Source organism: Rhea americana, unplaced genomic scaffold, assembly GCF_003343005.1.
Source record: "Rhea americana isolate MKP2758 unplaced genomic scaffold, rheAme1 scaffold_169, whole genome shotgun sequence".
Classification (NCBI taxonomy): Eukaryota; Metazoa; Chordata; class Aves; order Rheiformes; family Rheidae; genus Rhea; species Rhea americana.
Window position 1 is genome coordinate 1,064,602 of NW_028185805.1, and position 17,118 is coordinate 1,081,719.

The 17,118-nt window shown below is 38.9% G+C and overlaps 1 long non-coding RNA gene across 1 annotated transcript; it reads right to left on the bottom strand.

Annotated features, from left to right (window-relative positions):
• Positions 1 to 963: 963 nt before the first annotated feature.
• LOC146598190 (uncharacterized) lies at positions 964 to 12,222 on the bottom strand. The gene is made up of 3 exons (XR_014895309.1): positions 10,303 to 12,222; positions 5,816 to 6,023; positions 964 to 2,838 (listed from the first exon to the last, which is right to left on the bottom strand). It is a non-coding gene; the product is annotated as an uncharacterized LOC146598190 (long non-coding RNA).
• Between the last annotated feature and the right edge of the window lie 4,896 nt (positions 12,223 to 17,118).

Below are 17,118 nucleotides of genomic sequence, written 5' to 3' on the forward strand. Positions count from 1 at the left end.
AAAAAAAAAAAAAAAAGATATAAATATATTGGGCTTTTTGAGTTTGAACAAGTCAGCTTGCAAAGGGGGCTCCTGAATCACCAACCACAGCTGCCTGCTGTTGCAGGAAAAGTTGGTCCATAATCCTTGTCATAAAACCATCGAGTTTTACCTCTTAGTTTTCTTGCCCCATTGCTTCTACAGAAAAGTTGTTCAAGAATCTCTGTCTTCAGAAGCCTAAAACTGGATTTCTCCATTAAGCTCCACAGCAAGCAAGTAGTAAGGGAGTGAATGTAAAAACTAAGCTTCGAAGGGGTTATAGCCACCTCAGCCTGAGGGTCCGTGGAAAACAAGGGTGATCTCTTTTATCCAGCCAATTAATATATCCTGGAAAAAGCAGGCAAGCCTACAGTCAAACAAGTCCTTGTGTCAGTCTCCTACATGGAAGTAAATTTCTTACTGCCCATGTTATGCTTCTGAGCACGTCTGCTGTGAGCACTCATGTTTCCAAATCTTGCCAGARTCAGTATGCGACTATGACTACGTTACCAGACAATAGCCAAATACTACTTTTTATTTAGTAAGAAGAGTTATGAAAGCACTGGTTTTTAATGAGATTCCTGGTATTTCCTGRGACTTGTCTACGTCAGAATCTCCTACATTACAGGTTTGCTTTACCTGTTTCCACAAGCAGAAAGTGCTGAGCTACCAGTGAATTAAAATAAGCACCTCAGGAAGTTATAAAGTGTTTTGTGAACTGGAAATAAGAGGTTCACAATCAGATTCACTCCAATATCTTGGGAAATCTTTATCCAAATGATCTCACTGTAGCCCAGCCTTTCCCCAGTTTAAGAAAAAGCAGGAAATATTGCTATAAATTAGCTTAAGAAATACTTTTTCTTGAAGACAAAAGTATTCTTTACATTCATCACAGATTCAGTTAACACTAAAAAAACTGGCATCAAATATCCTCTGTTGTGTTACAAATTCTCTATAAATTGTATTATTTTAAAAAATGAATTACAGTCACTGTTTTCAGGGAGAAAACTTCCAAGGACAAATTGTTTGCAATGTAATAGATGGAACTGAGGATGCCATCTATTATTAAGACTGCTCAGACTAACACGCAAATTTGTTCTGGCTGCTTATAATTTGGGCAAAGACCATTTGGGCTTTTTTTTTTTTTTTAACATGGTGTGTCATCCTCATAGTTTTAATCTCTGCTTAAATTAAATTGCTAGGCATTCTTTACTTTCTTGAAATGTAGGAAATATAAGTACTGTGAGCACACAAAGGCTGTTAAAAGAACGTTCTTCTAATAATCAAATTACACAATGTCAGCATTAACAGTGCTGAAACATTTCAAGATTATTCTGCTGGTTATATGGTAATATTTAACAGCTGAATAGTAAATATAAATAATATATGCTCTGAAACTGAATGAAAAGAAAGCAGGCTTACATTGACACAACTGTCAGTGAGAAATAGTTTCTTCTTTTGACTTGCTTACACTTTTTTTCTGTCAAAAATATCATCACAAACTAAATGTTCCCACAAAACATTTCCATGTTGACAAAGAAGCTTTTCCTGGTGGAAGATTTTCTGGTCAAAAGCCTTTCAATAAAATGTACTTCAGATTCAGTCTTTGATTATATGAGAATGTCTTTCAAATGTCTCAAATGCAAAATTAGTCCTGCTCTGTGTATGGCTAGACTGAGAGGTAAATTAATGCAGGCTGTTCTCTTGTTGCAAGTTCTTACAATGGGGATGGGAAAATTAGAAATATTAAGCTAAGTTGCTTAGGTGATCAGCTCCAGGAAAATGTTCCTGTCTGAGAAACACTGCAAATTTAGCTTTGTTCTGATCCCAACGCTTGGCCTGAGACTATTGCCTTGGCCTGTGACACATTCACACTTACATCTTAGCTGAAGGCTGTTGGGAGAAAAATAGAATTTGAATAGTTAAGACTGTGTTATAAGGCACATATATATGAGGGCTGCATCTTAACTATGGCATTCCATAAATTTGAGTATTTGGCTTTGCAACTTCAATATTTTTTGAATCTGTAATTTTTCCTGTATAATTGTATATAGTACATAATTACTTATAATTCATTTCTACACATGCAACACTGCAGACAATGTTTAGACATTAAATCTCAGCTCAGTGATTGAATACAGGGTACAGCAAAAATAAATATCCATGTATTTTGTAAATATTTGCATAATGAGCTATTTAAATGCAAGAGATTTTAACATATGTAAACAATTGGAGATACTGTATGAGGCTAAAGTGGATGCAAAAAATATACACAACTCTGTAAAATCATATGATTTATGTGATTTAGGAGTTAAACATAACATATTTTAAGGTTTTATATATTCTAGTGTTATAGACTGTAAATACACATTGTGTTAAAAAAAAAAAAAACTTACTTGGTACAATTAGTTAGTAAACTGTATGACTTAAAACCTTAGGTGACAAAGGCAGTGCTATAGATAGACATTAGTTACCACCCAGTTACAGTGAAATCTCTTTGCAGTCTGCAGACTTAAGACATCCAAATGCTTGCAGAGCGAAGGCAACATGATCAATCTAGTTCAACAGTAAGTACCAGAGGAAATAATTTTCCTCTTGTTACAAAGCTGCCACTAACATGATATGGAGCTCCTGCTGCAGAAGTTTTTTCCAGCTTGATGTGCAGTGATGCACCCAATGGGAACTCAGAGGCTGCCTCCACCAAAACACACCGCTTGCTTCCTGTGATCTTCGCCCCACCTGAGACTTTTGGAGTGTTAAATGGCACTTTAAAGAGGTTCCACAACTCCAGCCACAGTTCAACGTGGTTCAGCTTGGTTTCTGCAAAAGAAATGTGGTGAGAGAGACAAAAGGAACAATAAGACTTTCAAAGTGAAAGCTTTCTTCGTTTAATAATCAGGTTGAGCTTAGCTGTCAAAGAGTGTACCAATGAGCATTGTACTTAGTAGATAGGCTGCCTACCGACTAATTAATACCTTTGCAGAAATCAACTTTTACAGCAAGGACCAGAGCAGTTAGACTCTAGTCATAGCTCTGAGCTTGCAGTGGATTAAGGGAAACGGCTAGTGGTCTGTTGCTTCCATTTCCTTGAAACTTGATKAATAATGCATATAAAAGGGACACTTCTAAAAAGATGCATTCTACCTCCTTTGGAGCACCCCACATTTCTATGCTGGAGGAGGTGGGCTTGGGAGCAGGGCTTTCTTACGGCCAGAGTGGTCAGCACTGCTCTGGGTCTTTAGTCATTCTCCTCTTAGTGCCCTGGCTGACAGGGCACAAACAGTGAAAAACAAGCAGAGGTTTGAGTGCTCAAAGTTAGTTTGAGAGGAGGTGCACCCCCGGCAGCAGCCCCYTCTCCCCAAGGGTAAACAGGGAACCAGGAGATGCTGCCCCCCACCACTCTACCCAGAGACTCCAGACAGTGGAGCAGCCCTGCAGCCATCCTCCTTTGGGTGGCACCACCAGTCAGCATGACCTGGAGATGGGCAAGGGAATCTGCAGTCTTGAATGGCTTTGGTTGCTTTCAAAGTGCTTGGTTTTCCCACAACATCCCCAAATGACCTAGGGACCAGGCTTGTGTTAGTGCAGCTGCCAACAGTCCCATGGCCAAAGCAGCCAGAGATCTTAGGGTGATGGGGACATCCCAGAAGTAACCCCTTTCCCAGATGATACTCCTGTTGCCTTTACAACACTTCAGCATGCAGAAAGACCATGATTCAGCCCCTAAATTTCTAATATAACACCTCAGGTTTGGACCTTTTATGCACAAGCTGTACTCCTGGCACCTGAGCAGTTAATAAATGTCTGAGTCACTAGGAAGCTGATTTAAGACAGCCCACAATAAATGAGTGTAACAAGTAATTGGAGGACTTGAAGAAATGCAAGATTATATGAGATGTCTGTAGCTGGGTGTGGGTGTCTGTGTGAGACATAAGGAACCACTTTTGACTCACAGGCAGTGATCTGGGCCACATTTGGGTTTCCTATGAAAACCTGAGTATGAATTTTTGGGAGGAAAGAAATTCATATCGTTCTCGTCTATGGGACATCTATTTTCAAATATTAAGCTCAGATATTTTTATTAGTAATGTTCCCAGTCACCAGCCAGCTCTGAATTTTTAAAGCCTCACTTTTGAACTCATACATTCTGTTTTCAGAAGTGTTGTGTCCAATTCATGACAAGCCCTGCGTCAGAAAAATGTTCTCTGCTCAGGTATTCATGCTAAGCGAAAAAAAAAAAAAAAAGAGTTCTCTGAAACGCCACATGAGAGAAATTCCTTCAAGTTATGGGAGAAATTCACTCAATAGACAAACCACAGTCACACTCATATTTCTTATACCTTCCAACAATCAGCCTACAAAGCAAAGGCAGTTCAGAAATGCTTTTAAGAGATTTTCTACTCACCTGTAATAAAGATAACATTTACACTACTGCTCCTTGTTGAGCAACTATTCTTAAAACAGAGATGTGTTCTTGATGAAGCTGTTTCCAAAGGAAGTTAAGCAGTAAAAAACAATGCTTTCTAAAAACCCAGAAAAAGTGACCAATTAGTTAGTATCTCATCCATTTTTCAAAGTCACATAACATAAAATACTATTATTTTAAAATCTATTATTAAAATAACCTTTAAGTAATACAGGGTAATTTCACACAGAAAAGAAATCCTCTGCCCCTTTTCTCCACTCAAAAATGAAGGCTCTGAAATTAAATTATTCTGGAAGTGGAAAGCATCTCCAGATCTTCACTATACACAAAACTAGGGGAAAACAGCACATTCAGCAAAATCTATATATCAAAATCTTCTCCATTCTATATATCAAACTCTTTTCCAACTTTCCTTCTTGCTGTCCTTAACTGGCTAGTATCTGCTTTAGTCCATTGATTTTTTTAAGAAAAAAAGGTTGAGGTGGGCCAAGCTTACATCTGAACTTCTGAATGTGCTCTAAGATGCATAGTAAGGTGTCCTGACAGAGAGTGATTGGAGTCCAAGGGCTCTTGGACACGTCTCCTCCTTTGTCTTCTCCTGGTCTCCACCAGAGCAGGGGACAGCTCTGGCAGCTGCACGCAGGCTTTCACAGTACATTTTATAGGATATCATAAAATTCTGAGTAAACAAAGTTCTTGTCACTTCACAGGCTTCTCAGCCACCTTCCCAGGTACAGCACCACAAAAATATGTGTGAGGAATTAATTGACAGACTGTTGTCACACAGCATGTTCTCCAAAAGGGCAGGAGAGGAAGGGGGGATGTCAGCACAGGGATGTGTATGAACTGTGTGCTTCCACAGATAACACCACACAAGCCAAGACCTCCCCTGCACTTGCAGGAATGCAAGCAGCATRCGTAGATATTCGCCTTCATTCATGTATCTCAACAGGCTTTCTGCTTTCATTACTGGCAGACCTCTTGCACCAGGCACTTTCTTCCGAGTGGAGGCTACTCTGCCCCCAGATCTGTCCCTGCCTGCTGTCTCTCCTATCCTTTCTTCTTCCCACCTCTTCCTAGAAATGTATCAGAGCCCAAAGTCATTGATGTTGGGACTTCTCCATGCCACGTGCCAGGCATTGCCTTTCAGACCTGGCTCAGCAGAGGCCAGCAGCAAGCGCTGCAGGGAAAGGGAGAGCAGCAGCTGCACTGTCACTGACTAGCAGTGATTAGCAGTGCATGTGCCAAAGGTCTCCTGTGCAGCTGCATACTTTACATACCTTGGGACAGCTGTGCATCAGGGCCAAAGTTAGCCTTTCAAAGTCAGCCTTAAGTTGTTTTTAACAGACATTTAAAATGCAGTCCACGTACCTTGATATCTTTTTCCTATTTCTTTGCACCTTCACCACCTCAAGCAGGACTCTTAAAATTGTTCAAAAGAAACTGTCTCTGAATGGAGCCATGTTCATCTCCACAAGACTGCGCACAGCAAAAGCGTCCCCACTGACAGATCAGAGTTTTGGGAGATTGGCTTCAAACGTGTGTATTCTGATATTTTTGAGAGCGAGGATAAAACAGACTGAAAAGAATCAGACATATAGACTTGTTATTCAGTAGATATGAATTGATAATCCATTTGTGGAAGCTGAAGAGGGAAAGATATAGCGTTCTTAAAAGCAGACGATCTGGACCTCCACTAGGTGTGCTTTATAGTCCAGTGATGGAAGGTCTAACTGAGGCTGTATAATTATCTCTGCACTATATAAAGTGAAATGTGCACTCACTTAGTGTATACCATTGATGAAAAGCCAAGTGGGGAAAAGGCTGAAATACACGGCAGGATCAATTTTATTTGTAATGTTTTTTAACATTTCATCTATACGTTTAACTGGCTGAAACAGGTGGAAATAAATATTATGCTAGCAATTGTGTCATGGAACGGGGTTTTGCTTTTGATTAAAGGAGGAAATCAACCATCACTATTTTATGGTTGCTATAATTTGTTTCACATATATCTTTCCAATACTAAAGCGTACTATAATATTTAACTCTATAGATGTCTAAACAGATCTTCAGAGCACCTGGACAAAGGCTGAAGAATGTGCTTTCATTGTATGTTAATTGTTTTGCAATTCTTCCATGAGTCTGTATAAGAGCATATGTACATATATACAGTTGCATACATGCAACTCTCTTTAACTGTACAGTGCTTCCAATGTACTAAATATATTGATTTTTCAAACCTTATTATTCATTGCTCTGTTTCTTATTTTGCTGATATTAATAATATTTGCCTCCTTATAAAGTCTACTTTGCTGATATTATTACCACACAGTGCAAACTGAAATCACAAATCAAGATACAATTAGGACACAGGTCCTAGGTTCTCAACTGGATAGCACTTCAGAGTTCATGTTTAAAGAATCAGAAGGACAAAAGCTTAATTAATTCATTCATTTTAAATTAGTTTAAAATATGGAATTTATGCATCAAGGTGGAGGCAAGAAAACACCAGCTCTTATAGCATATTTTATAGCTTCATCTGTTAAATCTTAGACATCTGGAATATTACGGACATAAATAAATAAATAAAACAAGACAAAGTAAAAATATGACACGCAGTATGTCTAGAGGCCTTGATTTTATTTTGAACCTATAAACCTTGGGTAAGGATCAAGACTTTTCTACTGAAGGTTTTACCCAGTGGATGTTTGTTTTTCTCGAACATAATTTGATGCTGCTGTTGGTTTTGGCATTAATACATTAAAAGTTAAATTTATGTCAGCATCAACAGATCAACTATCAGATGTTGCTATTAACTTTGACATCAAAATCATTAAGAAATTGCCATCATGTAAATTAATTATTAGAATTGTATTGACATGAATGCATAATGATATTACTCATGCAAATAATTAAAGAAAATGCACAGTGAAAAACACATTAGAATAATGGCACAAAATGTCATTATTCTGGCTTCTTGACAACTAGGTGCTATTGGTTTTCATCACAGTAAACTTTAAGGTTAAGAGAAAGAGACAAGGAAGTCCAGTGCAAGGCTACAGCTGCTCTTATTTGTGCCTGTATTTTTTCAGTGTACAAGGAATGAAAACTAACATTTTTAAACTTGTCAAAGAAAGCTTTTTACATCACTCTATGGGAGATTAAGAAAACCAAAGCAGCAGAATGACTTATAGTGCTGTTGTCCAAAGATCTATGTTCTTTTGTTGTTGCCAATTTTAAGTCTCAAAGGACCCTCCATCACAAAACTGTTGCTGTTATTAAAATGCTAGGATCTTTCTGAGTRCAGGAGAGAAATAATTAACCTGAAAATATTTAGGTTATCTCCTTCCACGCTACCCAAAAGGTAATTATTACTGATCAGTGCACAGGGAGAGAGAGTTGTGATTACGGTGCATGTGTGTGTTCTCTTAATTTAATGTGCAATGGACTGAGTTAGCTTTTTTGTCAACAGCAAAAGTCTGTCCAGTCTAATAGAATAAACATTACTAACGACTCAGTGGTGCATGCCAGCTTACTCACCAGCGGCACACACTTTTTTAAAAAATGTCTCCCTCCATTCCCTCCCAAGTCAATGGAAGAGATTTCTCTCAGTCTTGATTTTGTACTTGATCCAGAAATTATATTATAGAAATAATGCAAAAAGGCAGTTATTTCTGGGCTTCTTGCCTTCCAGCTCCCATCTTTACTAGACCAAGGAAAGAAACAAACAAAACAAACCTGACAAATCAGATGTGCACATCCTAAAAATAAAATTCAATTGTTAAAGCACTGGGGGGACAAAGCCTTGTTTATCCTTATTACATATAGAAGTCTGCTCCTACTGACACTTAGACAAAATGGAATTTTTCCAGGGTAAAGCATAGGGCTAGGAATTAGGACACATATGAGTTGTTCTTGGCCCCATCCTTGCTCTTCTATATAATTTCAAGTAAATCACTTAAGTGACTTACTTTAAATTCTTCCCTATTGCCAAAGTGAGAACAGTGCATACCACAGAGATGTGGCTAGTAATCCACAATAAAAAATACTCCATAAATTAAAATCAGTTACACTACCTAAGCATGCACAAACATCCTAGATGTTTCTCAGAAAATCTGTAAATGATCGATTTGCAATTAGAGGCCTCAGTTCTACAACTGAATCTGCCAGTACAGACTCCTGCAGTTCGGGGGGTGACCTTTAAATCTCTCTTTGGATCCTCCTTGTCACTAGACTTTCTGGTCTTGGCATAATTAATCTCAACACAAAAATGGGACAGAAGGACAAGCGAACTAAGCATTACAGGTATCCAAAGGTATGGCTACTGGTTGGATCTCTGGGCAGTTCAGAACTTATGTTCTCATGTTCACCTTGGGAGATGAGGAGAAGCACAGAACAAACAGTGTTAGGGCAGTCAAGGTCTCCAGAAGCAACCTGGATCATAATTACTATCACGGTATTGGCAAACGTTATTTAAAAAAAAGACTCAAAACTTTTTTTCTGGTTTTCTTTAAATTTTGTAACTTGCCTAGGGGACAGCTAACTTTGCAGGTGTACTTTGACTTTTTATGGTGAAATACAGACATTTCACTTGAAACAGCTTGTTTAATGATGCCCTGAGCCTCTTACTACTGTTTAACAATCTAAGCTTTACTTCTAATCCATCAACAGATAGGTCAAACTTGTACCCATAATTTAAAGTTATGTTAATAAGATCTATGACATGTCTTGTACCATTTTATTGATAATATGTAATGTATTATAAGCGTCATGAGCTTGCAGAGCTGCTGTCACTCAGGGATTTTGCACATAAGGTATTATATCTCAAAAGCATGCCATTGCAGTGAAAAAAGGACTTTAAATAAATAGGTTGGCACAGTTCTGCCTTCAAAGGGAGAGTCTATAAATTCACAAACAAGATTTACTGTGTAATTCAAGCCTGAATCAACACAGGAGTTACACTGTGTAACTGAGAAGGGACACAGCACATGTTAAAGTGTTTATAATGTGGGCAATATTGTAATGCAGAGGTTGTTTTGCAGGAACATCTTTTCCTTTTCTAATTACTCTGATTGCCACCTCCCATTTACAATCACATATCCACACTGTGTTTAACTACAGTAATTGCTACATGATAAATTTATATAAGGAAAATATTGAGTGTCTATTATTTAGTGCCTTATAACGTAATTTAGCAACTGGAAGAAAAGTTTGGAAAAGCAGCATTATGCAACCTCATCAGTTCTCCATAGATCATGGCAATATGGTATCTCTGAGGCACAATAGTTTCATCTTGAGTAAATGAACATCTGTAAATGCATTAGCTAGTTTCCATTTTACGGCCACATCTACTTCTGTGAGTTTACTAAAACATTCAGATGATTTTTTTTGCTCCCATGATGTTTGGCAGTGGTATAAAACTAGATCCCTGGGAAAGGGTAGACAGTACACTATTTAGGGAGCAATAAAAACCTGAAGTGATGGTCTTTATGAGTTCATCTGAAGATGTATTTCACTCAAGGATTTGCTTCTTCTCCACCCAAAAATTTAACAGCAAAATCTACAAGAAATTAGTTTGTATTTTCTATTAAAAAGAATTAGTTAAAATTGCAAATAATATAGAATACCTTTATCCGATTAATTCTAAATATGTCCTAATTTTAAAGGAGTTAGGACCCAATATAATGTAGTGCCAATTGGAAAAACACTCGAAGAATGAGCCTCCTCCAAAGAGTTAAGCCACGTCTGTGCTACAGAACCAGCATGTGTTGTTGTTATGTGATCAGCAGAAGTCCCAGCTCAGGTTACCCACCCTCAGATCTGCCCCTGACTTTCAGAGGTCAAGATCATGTTACCTGTCATCTTCTCCTGTAGGAGCAAAGGAAATGTGGTCTTGCCAGCTACTTCCATCTCTGCCTATAGAGCTATCGCTTAACAAGTAAGAGTATATTAAGGATGTGATCTGCTAACCAAAGATACAGCAAATTCAAATGTTACACTCTGCAAGCTGAATTGGAGTTGCAACTAATCAATCTGGTTTCAAACCAGAACAGCCTAGTGTTATGCGGGTGGAAGAAAAAGGTCGCATAGTACGTCCTTCAGAAATATTATCTGTAGTTTTAGGCGGCATGTATGTTTACTGGAAAATTTCTCATCTGGGCAGCTTTGGAGAGCAATATTGCACTTGCTATTCATTCTGAGAGGCAATAGTATAAATTATCATCTGCTGGTAAATAACAAGGAGGAATTACGGACAAGTGGTTAGAGTGGCACATGAACAGCTGCAGCTCAGTTCTGCTCCCAGTTCGGTTCTTCTGTTTAAGACTGGGCAAATAGCTTTAACACCTCCACACCTCAGATTGTGAAGCAGTCACTCCCATCTGAGTGCTGGGTTTAAATAAGTATTTTTAAAGAGCTTTGAGATTCAAAGGAAGGCCTTATTCTAGAATGGTAAGCATCTTCTCCCCTGCTTCACAGACTGTGAAGTGTCTGGGAAAAGAGCAAGCACTGAAGAGACAGTAAAGCCAGTATCAATAGCTTTGTCATACTGGGAACTCCTGTAATACAGTTTAGTCTTCTGGTTAACTTCATATAACACATGGAAGCTGTCACACATCCTATCAGCTATTCCTGTGTTCTCACTCTCCAAAAACAATCACAGTGAGACCCTGGCAGGATCAGGGTGACCCAGGTAGGCCCATGGCAAGAACCAAAGTAGTCACGATTTCTCTCCAAACTTTCATGCCTGTCCCTCTTTGTAAAATTGGGATGGAAGCAAAAAGCAGGTTGTTAGAAACAATTGGTCAGAAATAGAGCTCCTCGGGACTTCCAGTTCATTGCTGTGAGCATTCATTTTCTATCCAAAATGACTCTTCCTCGTCAATTCAGCTTGCATGAGCGCTACCCTGGCTGGTTTTTGAAAAAGCAGTTATTATGTGTGCTGTAAATGCTGAAGCTCACTCTGCCCCACAGCAAGCAGGGCAGAGCCCTCCCAGTCGCTCTGACGTCGCTCTTACGCAGCAGCACGCAAACAGATGAGAGAAGGGCTAAAGTGGTGGCTTCATTCTCCTCCTTACACCAAAGCTGCRATGCTGGGCTCAGTCCTTCATCTCTGTTCCGACTTTGCATGATTTCAGAGCAAGCACTGTGATCCCCCAGCTCGCCTGGCCATGCCTGGTTGCACTGGGGGGATGGAGCAGGTGGCATGGTGCCAGGACAGCGGAGGTCTTTTCACTTTAGACAGAAGGATTTTGATTCACACAATTAGAGACAAAAGCATAATCAAGCCTGCTCTGATTAATTGCAGTGGAAATGGTAAGGAGCTATCAATGCAGCAGCCAAGAGAGCTTAAAACCAAATATAACTTGCAGGGAGGGGAAGAGAGGGTGAGTCTTTGAAGACACTGTCAATAAAATGAAGAAGGAAGCTAGCACAAGTTTTCCTCTCCTCTCTGTGCTTCCCCAGCCTGTGTGGTGAAACTGGAGTTCTTGCATTCCCGCTCCAAATAAAAGTGYCACTCACCTCCCCAGGATAAACAGCTGGGACCATCCTGCCAGCACATCCTCGCTTTTCTTTGCTTCTTTAAATTTAGTGGCCCTGTGATCAGGTAGCAACAGAGGAAAAGCTCACCATCACTTAGGAGAGCTTTTGGATCTAATCACTAAAACAACGCCTGCCCCAAGAGCTGAGGAGTTTTCTAGAGACATGTCTCCAGCAATTGGGGGTAGCTGCTCTCAGTGCGAGCAACCTGCTGTCCAAGCACGCCGAGCGCTGCGGCTGCCGCCGCACAACAGCARACCTCCCTTGGGTGAGATTGACTCTGCATGTGAAGCAACCAGGGAGACAGCAGGTGAACTACACAGAAATAAACAGGAGAGTCAGTCTGAGCTGAAGAAGATGATTCAGTGAGATATGTTGGTCACATTTCTACAAAGACAGCAAGACTCTCCAGAGGGCTAAAACCCGCAATACTAATTAGTGGGCACAGAAACTACCAGTGCAGGAAATCTGTAGAGTAAGACTACCCTGAGGGTGTAACCAGACAGCATAAGTGCAAGACAGAGAGGAGGTTCTTGCAAACTCAGAGCTCCAAAAACTTTCAGGGTGAATGACCTGAAATTTCACCAAGAGTCTCAGCATGAAATGCCCATTTAGCCCTTTATGGCTCATCCTAATAAATGCCTCATTTCTTGTTTAAGAGTAAATTGAAATTGATTAAGCTAGCACCAATATTGCTCTACAAGGAACCTAGAAACTAAGYTCCTTTTGGATAAATCCCAAGAAAGGGCAACACACACACACATATATACACACACTATTTCAAGTGGGTTCATCTGGGATGCATAAAACCTGAAATACTTTCATTATGGTTGCAAAAGGAAACACTATTAATCAGCTCTAGGCTTCTTATTACTCAGTGGAAGAAAATTTCAATAAAAAAAATTTTTAACACATATAAGCCCCAAATTTCTCCTTGGAAGAATTAGGCAGATAAGTTGCCATAAATATGAGGAGGTGGGGAAAAATGGAAACTGAAAGGGGTTAGGGGCTGGATTGTAATTATTTTTTAATTTGCATTCAACAGGAGAGAGATTTATGCATGAGATGCAAATTGCTAAGCGTTATTTACACATCTGAAGAAAAACAAATCTTGAATGTAAATGCTTAGAGGGCATATTTTTAAATATGAAAGTGGTAAAATTATTATAATGTTTATAACTCCCACACTGTTAAAAAGACATTAAATTTGGGAAAAAATAGCCCTTTTATTTAAATTATAGAGTCCTTACCAAATATTCAGGCAGAAAACAAGTATAAACATCTGTGAGTTTCCATTCTTGAGAGTCTTTTACAACAATTTGTTCACCTTGCGGTTGGGCCAATCTAGAAAAAAGATCTCTCAATGACTTAGTAACCGCGGAGTGCAACCATCAGTTAGAACATTTCTTTTTTTCTTCATGAAATACTACACACGTCTTTAGAACATAAAGAAACAGAAATAGSTTTTTAAAACCAAATCCATTCCATAAGCAGCCTAGCTCCTGTGGTGGGATATAAGACTTGTAGTTGATCACTCCTGCAAATGATGTAAAGATCACTGAAGCCTGCAATGAAAGGGCAAACACAGCCAAAAGACCCAGAAGAAATCAGTAGGAGTGGGAAGAAGATAAGAGGAGAGCAAGTGATGGCGCGCTGAAGATTCGAGATTGCTTAGTTGATCCACATCCACTGACTTATGCCTTCTGCAGTTATCTTTGAAAAATTTAAAGGATCTCCATTATCCTGGCACTGTTCAGGCTTTGAAGTATTCTCTTCTGGAGGGAAAAAAGCTATTATTCCCGTTTTTACCAAGATAAAGTTGAGGTAATAAGACCTGAGATATCAAACATATTTACATGCTTGACTCCTGTCAGCTGTGGCAACCTTTGATAATCTGCATCTCAGATTCATTAAAAATTGGTGGAATTTAGATGTCTTCATAAACATACTGAAAATAAGGGTGGAAGCATCCACTTTTGCAGCAAAAGGCCAAGAGTGAGGTTTTGTGCTTGTGGCTTTTATGGCTATCTGCATGGCTAACTCACATCAGGTTTTAGTCGATCTTTTAATATTTATGTTCAGATGCCACTGTAAGTGTCCAGATGTTTCTGCATAGACATCAAAAATGTTTGCATAGCAATTACTAGAAGAAAGTTTGACTTTCAAAGAGCTGCAAATGAGAAAAGTGCTTTTTGTTCCTGAAAGATACCAAGAGTGCAATCCAGTTCACTTACTTTCGGTGGTGCCTCATTTAGGCRCCTCAGTAAGATTTTAGGATTCTAATCCAAGATGAGCCCTACAATTTCTAACAAATGGAAGGAAGTAGATAGCTTTTCAGGTCTCCAGAGAGTGATCTATCCRTCTAATAACATCGTAATTACCTCTCCTGTCTCCATTGACCACATAGGACTCTAGGTATTTCTGAAGTTTAAGCCACAAATATACCTCTACCACTGAGAACAGACTGAACGAGTAGGAACTGTTATGTTCATTCATCATTCCCAAAGTGGTAGTACTTTGTCTTCCTACRTGGTGTCACAGCACAATTGCTCAGGAAACTTTTAAGACCCCTCTAGAAGAATTAGGTGGAGTTTGGCTGCCTGTCCATCTCCACTAGAACTGCACCAGAGCTYTGGACAGAGAAAAGCACCTGCTTCACCAGAACTGCTGCTTCTGACAAAAGATAAACAACTAAAACTAAGCAATCAAAACACATTCACGCTAAGTAGGAAATCACCTAACAACTCTAAGTGTCCACAGGGCAAAAGAACTCCTGGGCTGAACTGCAGATGGGGCTTTCAGGTGAGATGGAGCCAATCTGAGTGGGGGCCAGGTGGGCTTATACCCTTCATAAGTTATTTGTGCACTGGCAATAACATTATAAGACTACTTCGCGCTTTCATGTTTTTCTGTATTCTGTTTTGAAAAAATCACCCAAAAGCAAATATGAACCAGACATCAAATATGGGAAAAATGAACAAAACCAAACCTCTTTTAGCTTTGGTAATTGTATCAGGTGTTCAGAGCACCACAGTGGAGAAAGAGGCATGCTATGCAACAGAAAATATGACAGAGAGAGGTGGTTTGTTTAGCACCAGTGCTCAAAGTGACACTCTGGCTGTTAAGTCCAGTCATTTCTGGAAGAGGAAACCTGCTTTCTCATTCTCTATGTTCTCTGAGTATATGCTGTAATAAATATTTTTGCCCCATTAACAATCAATGAAAGTTTTGTCAGTGAATTCATTGAGACCAAGATTTCTCTTTGGTAAGAAACAAGGTGGCAAGGCCAGTAGCAGCAGCCAGCCATAGCTTTCTTGAGAACTGGAGTATCACTAGATTTGCCTGTAGAGCTCTGCTGAAAAAGAAAGAGGTAGGTGGCAAAGATGAATGAATGAGTTTTATTTGTATTTTGTCAGCTACAACTGAAATTACACCATAATGCACTTAGGAAAGGATTTTTTTACTGAAAAACAAATATTAAAGTTGTAAAGAGTGTCAAATAATTTTTTGAGTGTTTGTCAATAATTTCTATTAACCGACTAAGGGCTGGAAGTGTATATATACATGCCAGAGAGCACTGTCAGATAGAGATAGACAGCTGTTTTAAACTGACTTGGATACCAGAAGAAATTTATCTGTAATAGTGCTGTTTCAAACTACCATTCAGTTAAAACTGGCTTAGGCATCACCCTCTGTTAGCCTGTAACCTGCAACCTGCAGTATATTCTGATTCTATGATGTGAAGAGATATTGCAGAGAGGCAACAGCTGGGAGAATATAAAATAAATTTAAAATTATTTATCAGAAAAAATATATCATAACTTGCTAGGGAAATTATTTGCTAGGCACATCTTTCCAAGTCTGAGCTCATTTCTTTAGCACAACGGATGTGTAAAAAGAAATTTTTTAAAAAAAGAGAAAAGGAAAACAAATAAAAGAACTCATCTGGTCAGGACCATGAAATTCATGCAGTTATTATTTGGCACTCTCTATTACTCTCAAATATATTCTTGAGCCTGTAAAATCAAACACAAAGACCCTCCAAATGCAATCTGCAGCCTGTAACCACCTGTGAGTCAGCTCTTCCATTGCTGCATATCACTACAGTTTCCTTGTTTCCAGTGGAGCAATGCTCATATACATCATCTCAGGAAAAACTGCACTGATTCACACCAGTAATTATAACCACTAAAATTAAAGGCAACTCATCACCCCAGACCACATATCCTTCTGAAAATGGTGATTCTCAAGCAAGTCAGGTCTTACCTATATGGTCTGCTCCCAAATATGTGGACTGCATATCATGAAAAAAGCCATTCCCCTTAAAGTTKTACTTATTGGAATTGTTCTATAGTCACTGACATCACTGATCATGAAAATCCATTTTATGATTCACAGCAGCAGAGCCACATAATTATGCTGTTCACCTATTGTTGCTTGGCATTTGGTGATGATTAGCTGAGAGTCAATACTTTTTTCCCATTGCAGCCAATTGTAGTTAGGTACATTTTTGTGTCTGTTTATTATAATTATTTTTTATCTTCCCTTGAAACATCAGGCCTTGATCACTGTTAGGGACCAATTAATGAATTAGATGGGCTTTTGATGTCCTCCGGGAAGATAATTCTTATAATTCTGTTTCAATGGTGACATCTCTTCATATCTCACTTTAAAGTCCTACTTTGTCATTAATATAGCAATGGCCAAAAGAGGTGGTCCTGGAAATTTTTGAATGTCATAAGCGAACCAAGACCAGAATTCACCTACTCATATATGGCTAATCTGCCTGCTTTGGTATTATACAATGCTCCCAACGTATCATGGCAAACAGTGCTTGACAAAGGCTCAAAATGAAGGGCACAGGCATATGCAAGAAGCCTACAAAATTGTGGGAATAGTTCATTTGGGAATGTTCTATTGCTCTTTTTATTGTCTTTTGTTTTATTGTATTTCTGTTAATAAACAGGTTTTAGCAATAAAAAGTAAGTTGTGCTAGAACACTGGTACCTCCAGAATTAAAGTGTTTGGTGGTCCCTTAAATTAAGGACACCAAGGAGGTATGGGCTCATTTGTAGATGTGAATCATGGTTACCCCTGTTCTTCCTCCCCTTTGACTTTGCTGCTTCTGATAG